The following is a 20,704-nucleotide window of genomic DNA, read 5'->3' as shown; positions in this document are numbered from 1 at the left end:
TGTCAAACGCTCCCTAAAACAATTCAGTGAGCGGGCCTTTCTAATCGACCTGGCCCTGGTATCCTGGAAGGATATTGACCTCATCCCTTCAGTAGAGGATGCCTGGTTGCTCTTTAAAAGGGCTTTCCTTGCCATTGTAAATAAGCATGCCCCGTTCAAAAAATGCAGAACTAAGAACAGATATAGCCCTTGGTTCACCCCAGACTTGACTGCCCATGACCAGCACAAACACACCCTGTGGCGTTCTGCATTAGCATCAAATATCCCCCGCGATATTCAACTTTTCAGGGAAGTCAGGAACCAATATACTCAGTCGGTTAGGAAAGTTAAGGCTAGCTTTTTCAAGCAGAAATTTGCATCCTGTAGCACTAACTCCAAAACGTTTTGGGACACTGTAAAGTCCATGGAGAATGAGAGCACCTCCTCCCAGCTGCCCACTGCACTGAGGCTAGGAAACACTGTCACCACCGATAAATCAACGATAATCGATCATTTCAAAAAGCATTTTTCTATGGCTGGCTATACTTTCCACCTGTCTACCCCTACCCTGGCCAACAGCTCAGCACCCCCTGCAGCAACTTGCCCAAGCCCCCCCACTTCTCCTTCACCAAATCCAGACAGCTGATGTTCTGAAAGAGTTGCAAAATCTGGATCCCTACAAATCATCTGGGCTAGACAATCTGGACCCTCTCTTTCTAAATGATCCGCCAAAATTGTTGCAACCCCTTTCACTGGCATGTTCAACCTCTCTTTCGTATCGTCTTAGATCCCAAAAGTTTGGAAAGCTGCCGCGGTCATCCCCCTCTTCAAAGGGGTAGACACTCTAGACCCAAACTGTAATATACCTATATCCATCCTGCCCTTCCTTCCTAAAACTTTCGAAAGCCAAGTTAATTAACAAACAGATCACCGACCATTTTGAATACCATCAAACATTTTTAATTTTTTTATTTTACCTTTATTTAACTAGGCAAGTCAGTTAAGAACAAATTCTTATTTTCAATGTCGTCCTAGGAACAGTGGGTTAACTGCCTGTTCAGGGGCAGATCGACAGATTTGTACCTTGTCAGCTCGGGGATTTGAACTTGCAACCTTCCAGTTACTAGCCCAATACTCTAACCACTAGGCTACCCTGCAATCTGATTTCCGAGCTGGTCGTAGGTGCACCTCAGCAATGCTCAAGGTCCTAAACGATATCATAACCGCCACAAATAAAAGATAAAAGATAGTACTGTGCAGCAGTCTTCATCGACCTGGCCAAGGCTTTCGACTCTGTCAATCACCATATTCTTATCGGAGGACTCAATAGCCTTGGTTTCTCAAATGACTGCCTCGCCTGGTTCACCAACTATTTCTCAGATAAAGTTCAGTGTGTCAAATCGGAGGACCTGTTGGCCTGACCTCTGGCAGTCTCTTTGGGGGAGCCACAGGGTTCAATTCTCGGGCCGACTCTCTTCTCTGTATATATCAAGGATGTCCCTCTTGCTGCTGGTGATTCTCTGATCCACCTCTACTCAGACAACACCATTCTTTATACATCTGGCCCTTCTGTGGACACTGTGTTCACAAACCTCATAACGAGCTTTAATGGCATACAACACTCCTTCCGTGGCCTCCAAATCCTTTTAAATGCTAGTTAAACTAAATGCATGCTCCTCAACTGATTGTTGCCCGCACCTGACCAGCATCCCTACTCTGGACGGTTCTGACTTAGAATATGTGGACAACTACAAATACCTAGGTGTCTGTTTAGACTGTAAACTCTCCTTCCAGACTCACATTAAGCATCTCCAATCCAAAATTAAGTATAGAATCAGATTCCTATTTTGCAACAAAGCATCCTTCACTCATGCTGCCAAACATACCCTCGTAAAATGTACTATCCTACTGACCCTTGACTTCGGTGATGTCATTTACAAAATAGCCTCCAACACTCTACTCAGCAAATTGGATGCAGTCTATCACAGTGCCATCCGTTTTGTCACCAAAGCCCCATATTGTACCCACCACTGCGACCTGTATGCTCTTGTTAGCTGGCCCGCACTACATCTTCGTCGCCAGACCCAGTGGCTCCAGGTCATCAATAAGCCTTTGCTAGGTAAAGACCTGCCGTATCCCAGCTCACTGGTCACCATAGCAGCACCCACCAGTAGCACGCTATCCAGCAGGTATATTTCACTGGTTATCCCCAAAGCCAACACCTCCTTTGGCCGCCTTTCCTTCCAGTTCTCTGCTGCCAATGAGTGGAACGAATTCCAAAATCTCTTACAGTATCTCCCTTTCAAACTTTAAGCATCAGCTGTCAGAGCAGCTCACCGATCACTGTACCTGTACACAGCCAATCTGTAAATAGCACAGCCAACTACCTCATCCCCATATTGTTATTTATCCTCTTGCTCTTTTGCACCCCAGTATCTCTACTTGCACATCTATCACTCCAGTGTTACTGCTAAATTGTAATTTTTCGCCTCTATGGCCAATTTATTGCCTTACCTCCCTACTCTTCTACATTTGCAAATACTGTACACAGATTTTTCGATTCTGATATTGACTGTACGTTTGTTTATGTGTAACTCTGTGTTGTTGTTTTTGTCGCACTGCGTTGCTTTATCTTGGCCAGGTCACAGTTGTAAATGAGAACTTGTTCTCAACCAGCCTACCTGGTTAAATAAAAGTGAAATAAATAAAAAATAATGTCCATACATCCCATCATATATATATATATATATATATATATATATATATATATATATACAGTTGAATTCGGAAGTTTACATACATCTTAGCCAAATACATTTAAACTCAGTTTTTCACAATTCCTGACCTTTAATCGTAGTAAAATATCCCTGTTTTAGGTCAGTGAGGATCACCACTTGATTTTAAGAATGAGAAATGTCAGGATAATAGTAGAGATCATTATTTATTTCAGCTTTAATTTCTTTCATCACATTCCCAGTAGGTCAAAAGTTTAGATACACTCAATTAGTATTTGGTAGCATTGCCTTGAAATTGTTTAACTTGGGTCAGGTAGCCTTCCACAAGCTTCCCACAATAAGTTGGGTGAATTTCGGCCCATTCCTCCTGACAGAGCTGGTATAACTGAGTCAAGTTTGTAGGCCTTCTTGCTCGCACATGCTTTTTCAGTTCTGCCCACAAATTTTCTATAGGATTGAGGTAAAGGCTTTGTGATGGCCACTCCAATACCTTGATTTTGTTGTCTTTGAGCCATTTTGCCACAACTTTGGAAGTATGCTTGGGGTCATTGTCCATTTGGAAGACCCATTTGCAACCAAGCTTTAACTTCCTGACTGATGTCTTGAGATGTTGCTTCAGTATATCCACATAATTGTCCTACCTCATGATGCCATCTATTTTGTGAAGTGCACCAGTCCCTCCTGCAGCAAAATACCCCCACAATATGATGCTGCCACACCTGTGCTTCACGGTTGGGATGGTGTTCTTCAGCTTGCAAGCCTCCCCCTTTTTCCTCCAAAAATAATGATGGTCATTATGGCCAAAAAGTTATATTTTTGTTTCATGAGACCAGAGGACATTTCTCCAAAAAGTACGATCTTTCTCCCCATGTGTAGTTGTGAACAGTAGTCTGGCTTTTTTATGTTGGTTTTGGAGAAGTGTCTTCTTCCTTGCCGAGCGGCCTTTCAGGTTAGGACTCATTTTACTGTGGATATAGATACTTATCTAACTGTTTCCTCCAGCATTTTCACAAGGTCCTTTGCTGTTGTTCTGGGATTGATTTGCACTTTTCACACCAAAGTATGTTCATCTCTAGGAGACAGAACGTGTCTCCTTCCTGAGCAGTATGACGGCTGCCCGGTCCCACGGTGTTTATACTTGCATACTGCCATGACGCTGGCCTGGGGGTAGGTTTATGACAGTCATAAATACCTTGCCCCCCTTTTTTCCTCTCTCTACCCTACTGATGTGACTATTGAAAATCACTTGGTTAACATAGAGATTCTGGGAACATCAGAAGGTGGGGGAAAATTAACCATATTTTGGTAATCCAACCAGTTGAACATATGTGTTGGTACTTAATGAATATGATGTCAGTTCGGTTGTCATCTGAAACATTCTCATCAATGATAGGATGACATAAACTGTACAGTGGAAAGTCTACACATTTAAATGTTTGAATCTGAAATTATTTGTGAGGGGATGAAATGTGATTTTAGCTTCTAAAATGTGAGAATTGGGTTTTCATGAGTGAATTTGGCCCGACTCAGTGGCCCGCCCACGTGAAGAGACATTGGTTATAAACTATGAAACACTCCCTCCTCTCCCTTCCTATATAAAGCCTTGACGACAATATAACTTCCTGTTCCGGGGACATTAAGGCGACAGCCTTGACGTTAGAAGGGCAGGTGACACCTACAGAGCAAAGACAATCTCAGCTACCTAACAAAATTAGCATTGAATTCCCACGTGAAGAGGACGATCGACACGATGAATATGATGAATTTCGACAATACCATCCAGAATATAGCATGAGCATATAAGCATGGCAACGGGGTATGAACTTTGAACATGGATTTACTCCAGCCGCCAAGCTTGGACTGGGAAAAGACAGACAACGTATACCGTCTACCACACAATGACGTTACTAAAACAGGTACAGTTTACCACCAGAGACGCTCTTCAAAGGATGGAAGAACTCTTGGGCAACTCGGCCTTCCATCTACCACCAACCTATTGAAGCGCAGCACAGAGTAAATATTCATTGCATTTTCCTTTTCCAATGGGCTGTAATTTAGAATGCACAAGATCCTGTATTTACCATTGAGACATCGCTTCTCCCTTTGTTCTTCAGTCTTCCCGCTCTTTCACTCAAACCCAACCCCCTTTTCTTTGGGTAACCAGCTGTCATATCTGTTCCGTCCACTAGGGACGTTTTCCTTTATGACATAATTTGTAATCAATGTATATGGTTCATTCTGTGTGTATGTAATTCTGTGTGTTTAGTTAGGTATTTAGTAAATAAATAATTAAACCCAATTTTGTATTGCTGATTCAACTTGTTAGCCAGGGTTCGTGAAGATAACCAAGAATTTACAACTTTCAGATGAGACTGAATTAAGGTGCCGATTAATATTGACTGCTATTGATGTAAAATATTACTAGGTCTTTAAGAGTTTATTCGGAAGATAACTGCTCTATAAATATTATTTCGTGGTGCCCTGACTTTCTAGTTAATTACATTCACATGATTAGCTCAATCAGGTAATATTGATTACAGAGAAAGGATTTTATAGAATAGCATGTCATATCACTTAATCTGGCATAGCCAAAGACACAACATTACTATTGTTTGTACAGATGAATGTGGTACCTTCAGGCATTTGGAAATTGCTCCCAAGGATGAGCCAGACTTGTGGTGGTCTACAATTGTTTTTCTGAGGTCTTGGCTGATTTATTTTGATTTTCCGATGATGTCAAGCAAAGAGGCGCTGAGTTGGAAGGTAGGCCTTGAAATACATCCACAGATACATCTCCAATTGACTCAAGTGATGTCAATTAGCCTATAAGAAGCTTCTGAAGCCATTACATCACTTTCAAGCTGTTTAAAGGCACAGTCAACTTAGTGTATGTAAACTTCTGACCCACTGTTATTGTGATACAGTAAATTATAAGGGAAATAATCTGTCTGTAAACAATTGTTGGAAAAATGACTGGTGTGATGCACAAAATAGATGTCCTAAATGACTTGTCAAAACTATAGTTTGTTAACAAGAAATTTGTGGATTGGTTGAAATATGAGTTTTAATGACTCCAACCTAAACTTCCAACTTCAACTTTATATATATTAATTCGGAAAGTACTTAGACCTCTTGACTTTTCCACATTTTGTTATGTTACAGCCTTATTCTAAAATGGATTGAATTATTTTTTAACCATCATGATGTATACGTAAATAAAAACTGAAATATCACCTTTACATTAGTATTCAGACCCTTCTCTCAGTACTTTGTTTAAACACCTTTGGCAGCGATTACAGCCTTGAGTCTTCTTTGGTAGTGTCAAGTTCTGCCCTTAGTTCCTTTATTTTGTCTTTGTGTTAGTTTGGTCAGGGCGTGAGTTGGGGTGGGTAGTCTATGTTCTTTTTTCTATGTTGTATTTCTGTGTTTGGCCTGGTATGGTTCTCAATCAGAGGCAGCTGTCGGTAGCCTGTTTTCCCCATTTTAGTTGTGGGTGATTATTTTCTGTTTAGTGTGTTTCGTCACCTTATAGGACAGTTCGTTTGTCGTTTTGTTGTTTTGTTCAGTGTTCAGTTGTTTTATTAAAATAATGGACACTTACCACGCTGCGCATTGGTCCTCCTCTCTTTCTCCAGACCACGACCGTTACAGGTAGGACGCTACAAGCTTGGCACACCTGTATTTGGGGATTTTCTCCCATTTTTCTCTGCAGATCCTCTCAAGCTCTGTCAGGTTGGATGGGGAGCATAGCTGCACAGCTATTTTCAGGTCTCTTCAGAGATGTTAAATTCCGGGCTCTGGCTGGGCCTCTCAAGGACATTCAGAGACATGTCCCAAGCCACTCCTGTGTTGTCTTGGCAGTGTGCTTCGGGTCGTTGTCCTGTTGGAAGGTGAACCTTCGCCCCAGTCTGAACGGTCTGGAGCATGTTGTCATCAAGGATCTCTCTGTACTTTGCTCCGTTCATCTTTCCCTCTATACTGACATCCCCACAGCATGATGCTGCCACCACCATGCTTCACTGTACACTGATGGTGCAAGGTTTCCTCCAGACGTGACACTTGGCATTCAGCCGAAATAATATAATCTTGGTTTCATCCGACCAGAGAGTCTTGTTTCTCATGGTCTGAGAGTCCTTTGGTGCCTTTTGGCAAACACTAAGCAAAATGTAATGTGCCTTTTACTGAGGAGTGGCTTCTGTCTTGCCACTCTACAATAAAGGCCTGATTGGTGGAGTGCTGCAAAGATAGTTGTCCTTCTTGAAGATTTTCCCATCTCCACAGAAGAACTCTGGTACTCTGTAAGAGTGACCATCGGGTTCTTGGTCACCTCCCTGATCAAGGCCCTTCTCCCCCAATTGCTCAGTTTGGCCGGAAGAGTCTTGGTGGTTCCAAACTTCTTCCATTTAAGAATGATAGAGGCCACTGTGTTCTTGGGGACCTTCAATGATGCAGGAATTTTTTGGGACCCTTCCCCAGATCTGTGCCTGGACACAATACTGTCTCTGAGATCTACGGCAATCCCTATGACGTCGTATCTTTTTTGCTCTGAAATGCACTGTCAACTGTGGGACCTTATATAAACAGGTGTGTGTCTTTCCAAATCATGTTCAATCAATTGAATTTACCACAGGTTGACTCCAATCAAGTTTTAGAAACATCTCGAGGATCATCAATGGAAACAGGATGCACTTGAGCTCAATTTCAAGTTTCATAGCGAAGGGTCTGAATACTTACGTATATAAGGTATTTGTATATATTTAAAAAAAATATGCTAACATTTCTGAAGACGTTACAGCCTTATTCTAGAATGGATCAAAATGAAACAGCTTTCGCTTTGTCATTATGGGGTATTGTGTGTAGATTGATTAAATTTAAAAAAAAATCCATTTTAGAATAAGTCTCTGAACTAAAGTACAAATTCAACATGCAACAATTTAAAAGATTTTATTGAGTTAAAGTTTATATAAGGAAATGTGTCCGATGAAATAAATAAATTAGGCCCAAGTCTATGGATTTCACATGACTGGGAATACAGATATGCATCTGTTGGTCACAGATACCTTTAAATTAAAGGGAGCGGCGTAGATACAAAATAAATAAAACATATTTATTATTTTTAATACATTTCTATACATTTATAAAAACCCGTTTTCGCTTTGTCGTTATGGGGTATTGTGTGTAGATTGCCAAGGATTTTTTTTCATCCATTTTAGATTAAGGCTGTAACGTAACAAAATATGGAAAAAGTCAAGGGGTCTGAATACTTTCCGAAGGCACTGTATACTAATCAATGTAACCATTGTAACCTAGGTTTGCCAATTCATTCAAACAGTCCAACGCTGTGTCAGGATATTTTATTTTATACTTAAGTAAATAGCTACAGACCTGATCAAAAAAGACTGCTTATGTTCAGTCGTTTTATTTGTTTGTCATTGCATTTATTTCCTCTTGAATATGTCTTTGTAATGAACACGAGGGAGACAGTGAGCTGGTTTCAAGCGCGGAGTGCAGCAGGTGTTTAACGAAAGGGACCATAGGAGGAGGCAGGTAGCTGGGTCCAGGGGCAGGCAGAAGGTCATACACGGTAGGACCTTAAAGGGCAATAGTACAGGCAGGGAATAGGCAAAAGGCGTTGTGAGTGAGACAGGCAAAAACTATCATACACGGGAGGAGAGAAGGACAGGAAAAAACAGAGCTCCGAAAAGTGTCTCAAAACGAACAATATCTCACAGAGATAGGGTGCAAGGAACTGAACTAGATAGTGTGGAATAATGACATGCAGGTGTGTGAACAGGTGATTAGAATTCCGGTGATTGGGATCTGGAGCGTGAGCTGGAAAGTGGGCTGCTTTTCCCGGGGATCTAAGTGTTTGGGAGTGTGAGTTGGACGCAGACGTCTTTAATTACATCATAATATCTCTCCTTGCTATATGAACACAATATCTCATACCTGTTTTCTTTTTTGTGGAAAGAATAAAAATATATTCATAAAAGTGTCAGAACAGCCATAATAATAGTGCTATAACAGTAAGTAACTCCAACCATCTGCTCTGTAATTAATGGCCTCCAGTAGACCCATAGAGATACATCACATTACTATTTCATTATGTGGATCAAACATGTGTGATGGCACATCTGGAAGTTGGAACCTTCAAGACTCCTTCATCGGGGTCTGGGCCCAGAGACAAATCAAACCAACAGTAACACATGATCTGTAAGCTCATGTCCCCACTGATTTAATCATTACAATGATCTGTGATCAAAATGTCTCTCTCCAGTGAAAAGCAAGCTTGTCTTACAGCACTTTTCTTCTTCCTAAGGACTGCATATAGGTAGTTAGAGAATCAGCTAGAGAATGAAGGTACATAAACAGTGTAGAGACCTGAGGGTACTGTACTAATACTGCCCACATGGTCCTAAGCCCCCTCATGTTTTATGAGGTGCTGGGGGAGTAGTTTTTACAGCAGTGTAGGGTTTTATTACCCCCTCCTAGAGGTTTACAACATTGTAGGCAATGTGCGTACTGACAGAGTAATGCCTCACTAATTCCACCTCAGCTGCAAAAATGCACATTCTACAGAGGAGGGTCATTAACCTCACCTTAGTCAAATATTTGTATAACTAAGATAGACCATAGCCTGTCATTGCCAATGGGAACAAATGAGTCATAGTGGGCAGAACAAGCAACGAGGTGGGTAGAGCCAAACTTGAGCTAGCAAGATCCTATTGGTGGGTTCTAGCATGAATTTGCATATTTCCGTTAGGGAACGCCTACTCTGTGAAATGTGCGTGTGCAATAATGCAATATAATGAAACTTTGGCAAAGGGTAAAGTCTACAAAACTTTGCCTACTCTGTTTGTAAAATATTCTAGTTTTGGGAACAGAAATCTCTATTGAGATCAAATGTTTCATTGTGTTTCAGAGGAACAGGAAGAGAGTGTTCCTGGGTGCATTCCAATTGAGTTGGATAACAGGAGAAGAGGTGACACTGATTGCTGATAGGATAAACACCTGTCATGTCACCTGACCTCCCACCTCCACATTGGTGGGATATGAAGTAATGATTTGTTATGTCACAGTAGGTTTAGATTAAGCTACTGTTTGTTAATTAATGTGTTACGTCAGGCTTGAGAAACTGTAGGAAAGGGAGAGAGGCTACATCGCAGAGTATCAATGAGGCCTGATTGAGACATCCATGGGGGTTTTGAGATTAAAATCTTGCTCAATGATATAAGTACTAAATCCTCAATTTAGCTCAAAACTTTGACATCAACAGAAGATCAGACATGAAAAGAGGAAGAATATGTATAGAAAGTGGAGCCTGAGTAAGAATGAACTTCCAGAATACGAGTGTGTATCAAATCATGTGCCGAATACAACAGTGAAGCCTTAACCAACAATGCAGTTTTAAGAAAAATAAGAGCTAAGGATAATATTTACTTAATAAACTAAAGTAAAAAATAAAATAACAATAAAATAACAATAGCGAGGCTACATACAGGGGGTACCGGTACCGAGTCAATGTACAGGGGTACAGGTTAGTCGAGGTAATTGAGGTAATATGTACATGTACAGTAGGTAGGGGTAAAATGACTATGCATAGACAGACAGTGTGACTCAGCGTGTAGACAGACAGTGTGACTCAGATCATGATTACAGGTTCTGTAGTAGAGTTGAATAATAGGGCGTACCTATATATCCCAGCACTTTTACCCAATAGCAAGGCTCTATTATTCATCTAAACTCTACTACTGCAGACTGTAACCCTGGAAGGTGCGTCATCTAAAATTGATCATGAAAAACAAAACAGAGTACAAAAGTCACTAGGGTCCAGCAATATTAAGGCAGTTCATAGAATTGTAAAAGCATTACAATACAGTCACAGATTTCACAACACACGGTGTGCCCTCAGGCCCCTACTCCATCACTACCACAAATCTACAGTAGAATATCCATGTGTACGTGTGTGTATAGTGTGTATGTTATCATGTGTGTGTATGCATGTGTCTAAGCCTATGTTTGTGTTGCTTCACAGTCCGTGCTGTTCTGTAAGTTGTATTTCTATCTGGTTTGTAAATCTAATTTTACTTCTTGCATCAGTTACTTGATGTGGAACAGAGTTCCATTTAGTCATGGCTCTATGTAGTACTGTGCGCCTTCCATGGACTGTTCTGGACTTGGGGACTGTGAAGAGACCTCTTGTGGCATGTCTTGTGGGGTATGCATGGGTGTCCAAACTGTGCGCCTGTAGTTCAAACAGACAGCTGGGTGCATTCAGCCTCTCATAAATACAAGTAGTGATGAAGTCAATCTCTCCTCCACTTTGAGCCAGGAGAGATTGACATGTATATTATTAATATTAGCTCTCTGTGTACATCCAAGGGCCAGCCGTGCTGCCCTGTTCTGAACCAATTGCAATTTTCCTAAGTCCCTGTTTGTGGCTTCACTCAAAGCCAGTGGCATATCATTAGTGAAGATAAGGGACCTAGACAGCTGCCCTGGGGAATTCCTTATTCTACCTGGATTATGTTGGAGAGGCTTCCATTAAAGAACACCCTCTGTTTTCTATTAGACGGGTAACTATGTATCCACAATATAGCAGGGGTCTAAAGCCATAACACACACGTTTTTCCAGCAGCAGACTATGATAATGTTAAAAGCCGCACTGAAGTCTAACAAACCAGCCCCTTTCAATCTTTTTATCATCAATTTCTCTCAGCCAATCATCTGTCATTTATGTAAGTGCTGTGCTTGGTGAATGTCCTTCCCTATAAGCATGTTGAAAGTTTGTTGTCAATTTGTTTACTGTAAAATAGCATTGAATCTGGTAAAATACTATATTTTCCAAACGTTGGTAACAGGCTGATTAGTCAGTTATTTGAGCTAAGAAAGGTTTTTTTAACTACTCTTATGTAGTGGAATGATTTTCGCTTCGCTTCAAGTCTGGGGACACACACTTTCTAGTAGGCTTAAATTGAAAATATGGCAAATAGGAGTGGCAATATCGTCTGCTATTATCCTCAGTAAATTTCCATTTAAGTTGTCAGACCCCGGTGACTTGTCATTGTTGATGGACAACAATACATTTGTTCATAATTTGTTCAGATATACTCGGATGTGTAGTGTCAGCATTTGTTGCTGGCATGTCATGCCTAAATTTGCTAATCTTGCCAATAAAAAAATTATTGAAGTAGTTGGAAAAATCAGTTGATTTTGATTCAATGAATGATGGAGCTGAGTTTGCCTTTTTTCCAAAGCTTTTTACTATCATTCTCTATGTCATTTATCTTTGTTTCATATTGTAGTTTCTTCTTCTTTTTATTTAGCTTTGTCACATGTTTTCTCAATTTGCAATACTTTGCCAATCGGTTGTGCAGCCAGACTTATTTGCCTTTCGTTTTGCCTTATCCCTCTCAAACATACAATTGATCAATTCTGTTTTTACAGTAATTTTCTTAATGGGTGCATGCTTATTAGTAACTGGAATAAGCTATTTCAAGTGCAGCATCTGTTTGTTCCTCATTACACACCATGGACCAAGAAATATTCTTTACATCTACAACTTAGGAATCAATACAAAACGTATTGTATGACCTCTTATACGCTATATTAGGCCCAGCCATTGGAACATTAGTTTTCCTTGATATGGCTACTACATTGTGATCAATACATCCGAAGAATCTGGATACTGCTTTCAAGCTAATTTCTGCAGCATTAGTAAAAATGTGATCAATACATGTTGATGATGTCATTCCTGTACAGTTTGTAACTATCCTGGTAGGTTGACTGACAACCTGAACCAGGTTGCAGGCACTGGTGTCAGTTTTTTCTTAAGTGGGGAGCTTGATGAAAGACAGTCAATATTTAAATCACCCAGAAAAGATACCTTTCTGTTGATTTCACATTCATTACATACATTCACCATTGTGACTGAGAGGCAAAGAATGAATAAAAGTGTGGTGTTCAAAAGAGATCTTGCAAAAGTGAGATGAGAGTTCTGTACTCTACAATATGGCACAGGCAGATAAATTATGGTTTTCCTTTCTCGAGTATGGACTGTGTGTCCACGTAGCAGTGGCAGCAGTCCACTTTACATACAGTACCAGTCAAAAGTTTGGACACACCTACTCATTAAAGGGTTTTTCTTAATTTTATACTATTTTCCATATTGTAGAATAATTGTGAAGTCATCAAAACTATGAAATAACACATGGAATCATATACTGTAATAACCAAAAAAAGTGTTAAACAAATCTAAATATATTTTATATTTGATATTCTCAAAGTACCCAACCTTTGCCTTGATGACAGCTTTGCACACACTTGGCATTCTCTCAACCAGCTTCATGAGGTAGTCACCTGGAATGCATATCAATTAACAGGTGTGCCTTGTTAAAAGTTCATTTGTGGAATTTCTTTCCTTCTTAATGCGTTATAGCCAATCAGTTGTGTTGTGACAAGGTAGGGGTGGTATACAGAAGATTGTCCTTTTTGGTAACAAGTCAAGTCCATACTATGGCAAGAACAGCGCAAATAAGCAAAGAGAAACAATAGTCCATCATTACTTTAGGACATGATCAGGAACATTTCCTTATGAGAGCAAATCAGGAACATTTCAAGAACTTTGAAAGTGGCTCTCATAAGGTCCGCCACAGGAAAGAAAGACCCAAAGTTACCTCTGCTGCAGAGGATAAGTTCATTAGAGTTACCAGCCTCAGAAATCTGCAATTAACTGCACCTCAGATTGTACCTTGCAGAGTTCAAGTAACAGACACATCTCAACATCAACTGTTCAGAGGAGACTGCATGAATCAGGCGTTCATGGTCAATTTGCTGCAAAGAAACTACTACTAAAGGACACCAATAATAAGAAGAGACTTGCTTTTGCCAAGAAACACAAGCAATGGACATTAGACTGGTGGAAATCTGTCCTTTGGTCTGATGAGTCCAAAGTTGCGATTTTTGGTTCAAACAGCCATGTCTTTGTGAGACGCAGAGTAGGTGAACGGATTAACTCTGCATGTGAGGTTCTCACCGTGAAGCATGGAGGAGGAGGTGTGATGGTATTGGAATTTAAATGTACTTTCTGAATGGAATTGACACCAACACCGCAGCACTCCCCCAGAACAACATCACTGTCATAATCTATCACCAGGTGGCATTCTTGCTGAAAAAAATAACTCGTAAAAAATGTGCATTGTAGTTTCGCCTTCTTTATCACAGATATGTCCTCCTCTAAGTCCATGAATTTAGATGAATTTATTGCAAGGGTATATTTTGCGCAAGATTTTAAACGTAATTTATTTTACTTTATTTGATATACAAAATTTGTGAGGAAACAACCAAACTTTCTTCTGTTCAATTTCAGTAATATATGCATTCCAGAATAATTTCCCTCTAAGAGAGATATTTTTCTTGGAGTTAAAAAGTTATCTAAAGGGGCCTCCTGAGTGGCGCAGCGGTCAGCATAATAAAATAATACAATAATCACATCATTTTACTTTATTTGATATACAACATTTGTGAGGGAGCAGTTCTTGAGGGAGCAGTTCTTGAAATGTTCCTTATTGGCTGACCTTCATGTCCGAATGTAATAATGGACTATTGTTTCTCTTTGCTTATTTGCGCTGTTCTTGCCATAATATGGACTTGGCTTGTTACCAAATAGGGCAATCTTCTGTATACCACCACTCCACTCACTTTTTTCCAGAATAGATTTACTGTCCTTCCCCCTTATTATTTGTGAATAAACTGGGAAAAAGTGTGTGGAAGGGACAGTATAGACAATAAAATGTCTCATTATTCCATTATCAGGTATCCTCATCTCTCCATTGCAGCAGTGGCCTGGCTAACTAAGACCTGCTTATTGATTCTTTGAGTTCCCACAACTCTATTATTGACCCCTGGAGATGATGATGAATGCATTCCTCTCCAAACCTCCAATGCCTCGGCCTCCTGCAATCCACTCAAACATTTATTTGCCTTTTGTGGCCCCCTGAATAATCGCGGCCAACATATTTATAGACTTGAATATTTGTTTTGTGGCGCCAGATGTTTCTTTTCTTTTTTAATCTCCATTTATTGAAATTTTTTGTTTGAGACATTTGACATCCAGATACCTGACTGTACTTACTCAAACAGGGGTAGAGTAGAGGGCCAGAGGACAGGACCGTTTTGAAACAGAGATAACTTAAATCTCTCCCCTACTGAATGACAAAAAAACACACTAAGTAACATTTTAGCGGACACTCTTATCCAGAGCATTTAGGATTAAGTGCCTTGTTCAAGGGCACATCGACAAATGTTTTACCTAGTCAGGTCAAAGATTCAAACCAGCAACCTTTCAGTTACTTGCCTAACACACTTAACCGCTAAACTACCAGGTGTGTTGTTCACTTCTCTGGCCATGGAAACACAGATTACAGTATATCAGATGCAGGATGGAATTGAATGAGAAATAAATCTTCATCAATCCAGGTCTGACGTGTGTCTGTGCGTGCGTACGTACAGAGTTACACTGATATTCAAGCAGCTATTATCCTGCCAAGTCAAGGGAAGCAGAAGCTATACCTTGCATGTACAGTAGGTTACAGTCTGCACAAAATGAAAACATATGGGGACTTGGACGCAACACAAATATAGAAAAAACGTAATGAGATTTTGAGCAGGCATTAAATCTAAAAGCACACTGAACCTTTACGATGACCTGAGCGGGGTGGACACATAATGACCTTAAAATACTTTACAACCTGGGTCACTTATGCGGCTCAGCTTGTGTTACGTTTATGAGACTAATGGGGAGCAATATTTAAGGACGTTGTGCCATTAATGTAAAAAAGGTTGGCTGGTATTCCCTCACCCGTCTGAGCGGTCGGCTGTGAATGCCCTCACCTGTCTGAGCGGTCGGCTGTGAATGCCCTCACCTGTCTGAGCGGTAGGCTGTGAATGCCCTCACCTGTCTGAGCGGTCAGCTGTGAATGCCCTCACCTGTCTGAGCGGTCAGCTGTGAATGCCCTCACCTGTCTGAGCGGTCAGCTGTGAATGCCCTCACCTGTCTGAGCGGTCAGCTGTGAATGCCCTCACCTGTCTGAGCGGTCAGCTGTGAATGCCCTCACCTGTCTAAGCGGTCGGCTGTGAATGCCCTCACCTGTCTGAGCGGTCAGCTGTGAATGCCCTCACCTGTCTGAGCGGTAGGCTGTGAATGCCCTCACCCACTAGTAACTTATGCTGATTCAATAAAATCAATTCAGTGTCGTCCTGTCAGAACGTAATGTTGAGGCCCATTTACTAGACAATTGTCTGTTACCACCATACACACGGACACATCTGCTTCTATTAGAAAGTGATTTTTGTGTGATACATAGGAATGGACGCACAATTTTCCTAGTAAACACAATGACAACTTGATCGGCAGCTGAATTTGCGTCTTCATCTGCCAACAATGATAGCTAGTCTCTGACCTGGAGTGGGAGGGGTCAGAGTCTAAATGTGCATTCGGCCATGGGATTGATGGAAACCAGGAGCATGTGATGGATAGTTGAGTAGGGGCAAAATATTTTGTTTATTTTAATGTAAACATTTTGAACTGATTATTGTATTATTTTATTATGCTGACCGCTGCGCCACTCAGGAGGCCCCTTTAGATAACTTTTTAAGAACAAGAACAAGATCTCTCTTAGAGGGAAATTATTCTGGAATGCATATATTACTGAAAATTAATGGAATAAAGTTTGGTTGCTCCCTCACAAATTTGGTATATTAAATAAAGTAAAATAAATTCAGTTTAAAATCTTGCACAAAATATACCCTTGCAATAAATTCATGGACTTAGAGGACATATCTGTGATAAAGAAGGTGAAACTATAATGCACATTTTTTAGGAGTTATTTTGGACCAAGTTAAGTATTTACATTTTTTATTTAATAAATAAGACCTATGTACTTTCAATGAAATATGTCAAATGTTATTATTCAAATGAAAACAAAACTACTGAATTTGTCTTTAATTTCAGAATTCTCTCTGGTAAATGTATATACACAAAAACAAATATTTGAAATCTGTCCCCAAATGCAATATATTTTTACTTGAAATCCAATATTTAATAAAATCTCTAGCAGTAGTTAATAACAAAAAAACACTGTATTCTTATAACCCTATCATAGGGTTGTACAACTGTAACCCCTGACCTTATTATATTTATTTTTTTCGAGGTACTTTTGAAACTCAATTAATGTGTAATGATTTTTATTTCTTTAACTTAAATGTTATTTTATGTTTCTTCAGAGAAAATATACATGTAGTGATGTCCTATGTTTTTTTTGATATTATACTGTAATTTGAAATGTAATAATACATTTTTTTAAAAGAACGGAACTGTGGGGAAAGTCACGTGCACAGGCATGGCCTTTTTTACAATGAGACTAACCAGGGAGGGTAAGGATGGCATGGCTGATTATTCTACCGACCATAGGGAAAGACAAAGAAAATACCAGAAAACACCAGCAGTTCATCCAAAGTCAAATGTATTTCTTCACTATTGACTGAATACTTTTGATTAACCTCTTTCAAAAGGTGGATTGCTCTTTGATCCGTGAGATATTTTGTGCCTTGTTTATTTATATAAGTAATGTGGGTTCATGTACCTCAGAATTAAAGCCTATGGTCAAACGGCAATTTTTTGCATGATCAGCTGTTTAATAACAGCACAGCTTCAGTCAATAGTACTAGCTAACATAGCAGCTAGATACCCAAACAAGTTGAAGTTAAACAGAGCAAACATGCCCTCTACTGACCATTCTTGGGACTGGTGAAGTGAGGTAAATTACTGTACTAAAACTATAGGCAAAACTCGGAAACGTATGGAGTGATTGGGGCAAATTAAGCACAGCAAACCAAATGACTGTAATTGACACATCTCTTGTTTTTAAATTCATGTTAATAATGTGTGTCTGAAGGCCTGTATTTGGGGCCTAGTTTGGTAATACAAGTACATATTCCTTATCGTATCCAGTTGTGCTGTTACATGTATGGTCATTCGTCATCAGGGGAAAGAACTGTGATCAACCAGATATTCACAAAGTGCATGGGGCTTTGAGACCACATTCCCATTCTAATTCCTAATGCCACCAGGGTCAGTATGTCTCACATTCAATCCTCCATGGGGCGCACATTCTTCCTAGTCTGCAGCAGGCAGAGGCCCTGGCTTTTCTATGGGAACAGAGGCTTCTATAACCCTAGAGACCTGGGCTATGTCCGAAATGGCTCCTTATTCCCGATATATTGCACCACTTTTGACAGGATGCCATTTATGATAGCCATAGCCCAATGTTCTCAGGACCTGGAACATTCCACAGGCCGAAGCGAAATGCTCAACATCCAACAGGAAGAGTCTTGACTGGGTTACTATGGGTCATTAGAGCAGGCTGGCAGCAGTATGACCTCATAACCCTGCTATGAGCCGCCTGTGTCCTGGGGGCATTTGGCACCGGTCCATGGCAGCAAGGCAATCCAGAAAATGCCTCAATTGCTGATACAGTCGTAGTTAACATGCATCATTGGTGGCTCTGGTAATGGTGACCCTGTTATGGTTAACCTGGATTTGGGGTACAGTGTAACCCTTCCTATTCTCTCACTGTAATGTGAGCTTGGTACAGCAGTGAAGGTGATAAAACAGTGACTGAGGGTATCATTGGGTGATCACAAATAGGAGGAAAGGCCCTGTTGGCTCTGTCAACTGTTGGTATTATAGAGACATTTCAGTTCTTTCTGGATAAATAGACAGGAAACGGACACAAGGTCAACTCAAATCTCTGCCAACTTTTCTGTGCAAGCTGCCAGTGGTGTCTGTTTTTTGGTCTTTGCTTCAGTCAGAAACAGGTTCAGGTCGGTGAAATAAGGGCCATGATGATCATGAGGAAAACAGAAGGGGACTTAGCTGAAGTAGATTTTTTCCATATGTTGACTTGATTCCGTATCTCTAGCCAGCTGATAAATGCTACCTTGTGAATGCTGGTTCTGTTTCTAGGGCTGACGGTCCACCAGCAGTGTGTTCTCTCACATGCTCATGGGTTTGAAATAAGACAGAACCCACTGCAAGTCATGATATTACTGACAGAATATAAACACATGCTTGGCTGCAGACTGGGTATGCCAGTAGAGGCGATGTGACTACCAAATGTGAGCATTTTTCATCTATCAATGTCATGTCTTATTTCCGCACGGCATCTGTCCTACAACCAAGTCGTAACATTGAAAGGGTCCTAACTATCTGAATAACAACCAGGCCGTAACATTGAAAAGGTCCTAACTATCTGAATAACAACCAGGTCGTAACATTGAAAAGGTCCTAACTATCTGAATAACAACCAGGTCGTAACATTGACAGAGTAATAACTATCTGAATAACAACCAGGTCGTAACATTGACAGAGTAATAACTATCTGAATAACAACCAGGTCGTAACATTGAAAAGGTCCTAACTATCTGAATAACAACCAGGTCGTAACATTGACAGAGTAATAACTATCTGAAAAACAACCAGGCCGTAACATTGAAAAGGTCCTAACTATCTGAATAACAACCAGGCCGTAACATTGAAAAGGTCCTAACTATCTGAATAACAACCAGGCCGTAACATTGACAGAGTAATAACTATCTGAATAACAACCAGGTCGTAACATTGACAGAGTCCTAACTGTCTGAACAACAACGAAATTGTAAAACTGTCTCAACAACAATGTAAATAAGAATTTGTTCTTAACTGACTCACCTGATTAAATACAAGTTTAAAAAACAGTTCTTCACTAAATTTCTCATTTTGCCCCTCTCAAGTAATAAGAAAAACATCCTCCATTGGGAAGTGGAGACAGAGGATCAGCAGCCAAATGATGATCAACGCATCCCCGCTAGAGTTGAACCAAGGCCACATTAAACCAGGTCCAGCAGACTGCATCTCTTCCCCAGGAAATCACTGACAGTAAATCTCCTCCAAGGAGTCACCTGAACAGTGGTGGAAAAAGAACCCGACCTATCATAATTGAGTAAGTGTCGAAAAGTATTTGGTTTTAAACATACTTAATCATCAAAAGTAAATATAATTGCTAAAATATATTTAAGTATCAAAAATAAAAGTATAAATAATTTCTAATTCCTTATATTAAGTAAACCAGACAGCACCATTTTCTTGTTTTTTTAAATTTCCAGAGAGCCAGGGGCACGTTCCAACACTGCCATTTACAAACAAAGCATGTGTTCAGTGAGTCCGTCAGATCAGAGGCAGTAGGGATGACCAGGGGTGTTATCTTGATAAATGTGTGAATTGTACCATTTTCCTGCCCTGCCAAGCATTCAAAATGTAACAACTAGTTTTGGGTGTCTGGGAAAATGTATGGAGTAAAATGTACAGAATTTTGAAGTAAAAGTAAAAGTTGTCAAAAATATAAATAGTAAAGAAAAGTACATATACCCAAAACATTTACTTAAGTAATACTTTCAAGTAATTTTACTTACTTACTTTACACCCCTGCTCCTGAATATCGTGTCTGATATTAAGATTCTAACAGCGACAGTGAGTTATGTAGACTTATTTAAGAAGAATCACTTTAAAAATGGCAGAGTATTTAAAAAAGTACATTTGTTTTGACTCATTATGATGCTGTCGGCTCTCCTAATATTAAAGTTGGTGAAGTCAGATGATCCAAATATAGCACTGTGGCATCTCCTTGCATTCGGAAGCAGGGTCAGGGATATACTAAGCCAGTCCTCCAGTCTCAGCCCTGCATTTGAGCTCCTTGGAGGTAACCTAAGATGCCCAGCCCAGGTCTTACTGCTGGAGGGCTGTTAAATACAGGCAGGCCTTCATGACCATAGAGGGAATGCTTTGGTATCACTATGCCAGTGGGAGGAGCTGGCTGCCTGGAGGTTTGATATCGATACTCTGAACAGTCTAAGGCTAAGCATTTAACATACCTCCACACATCAGATATTGAGCA

This window comes from Oncorhynchus kisutch, linkage group LG10 (genome assembly GCF_002021735.2).
Source record: "Oncorhynchus kisutch isolate 150728-3 linkage group LG10, Okis_V2, whole genome shotgun sequence".
NCBI lineage: Eukaryota > Metazoa > Chordata > Actinopteri > Salmoniformes > Salmonidae > Oncorhynchus > Oncorhynchus kisutch.
The sequence above is the reverse complement of the archived record's forward strand: the minus strand, read 5'-3'. Positions refer to the sequence as shown.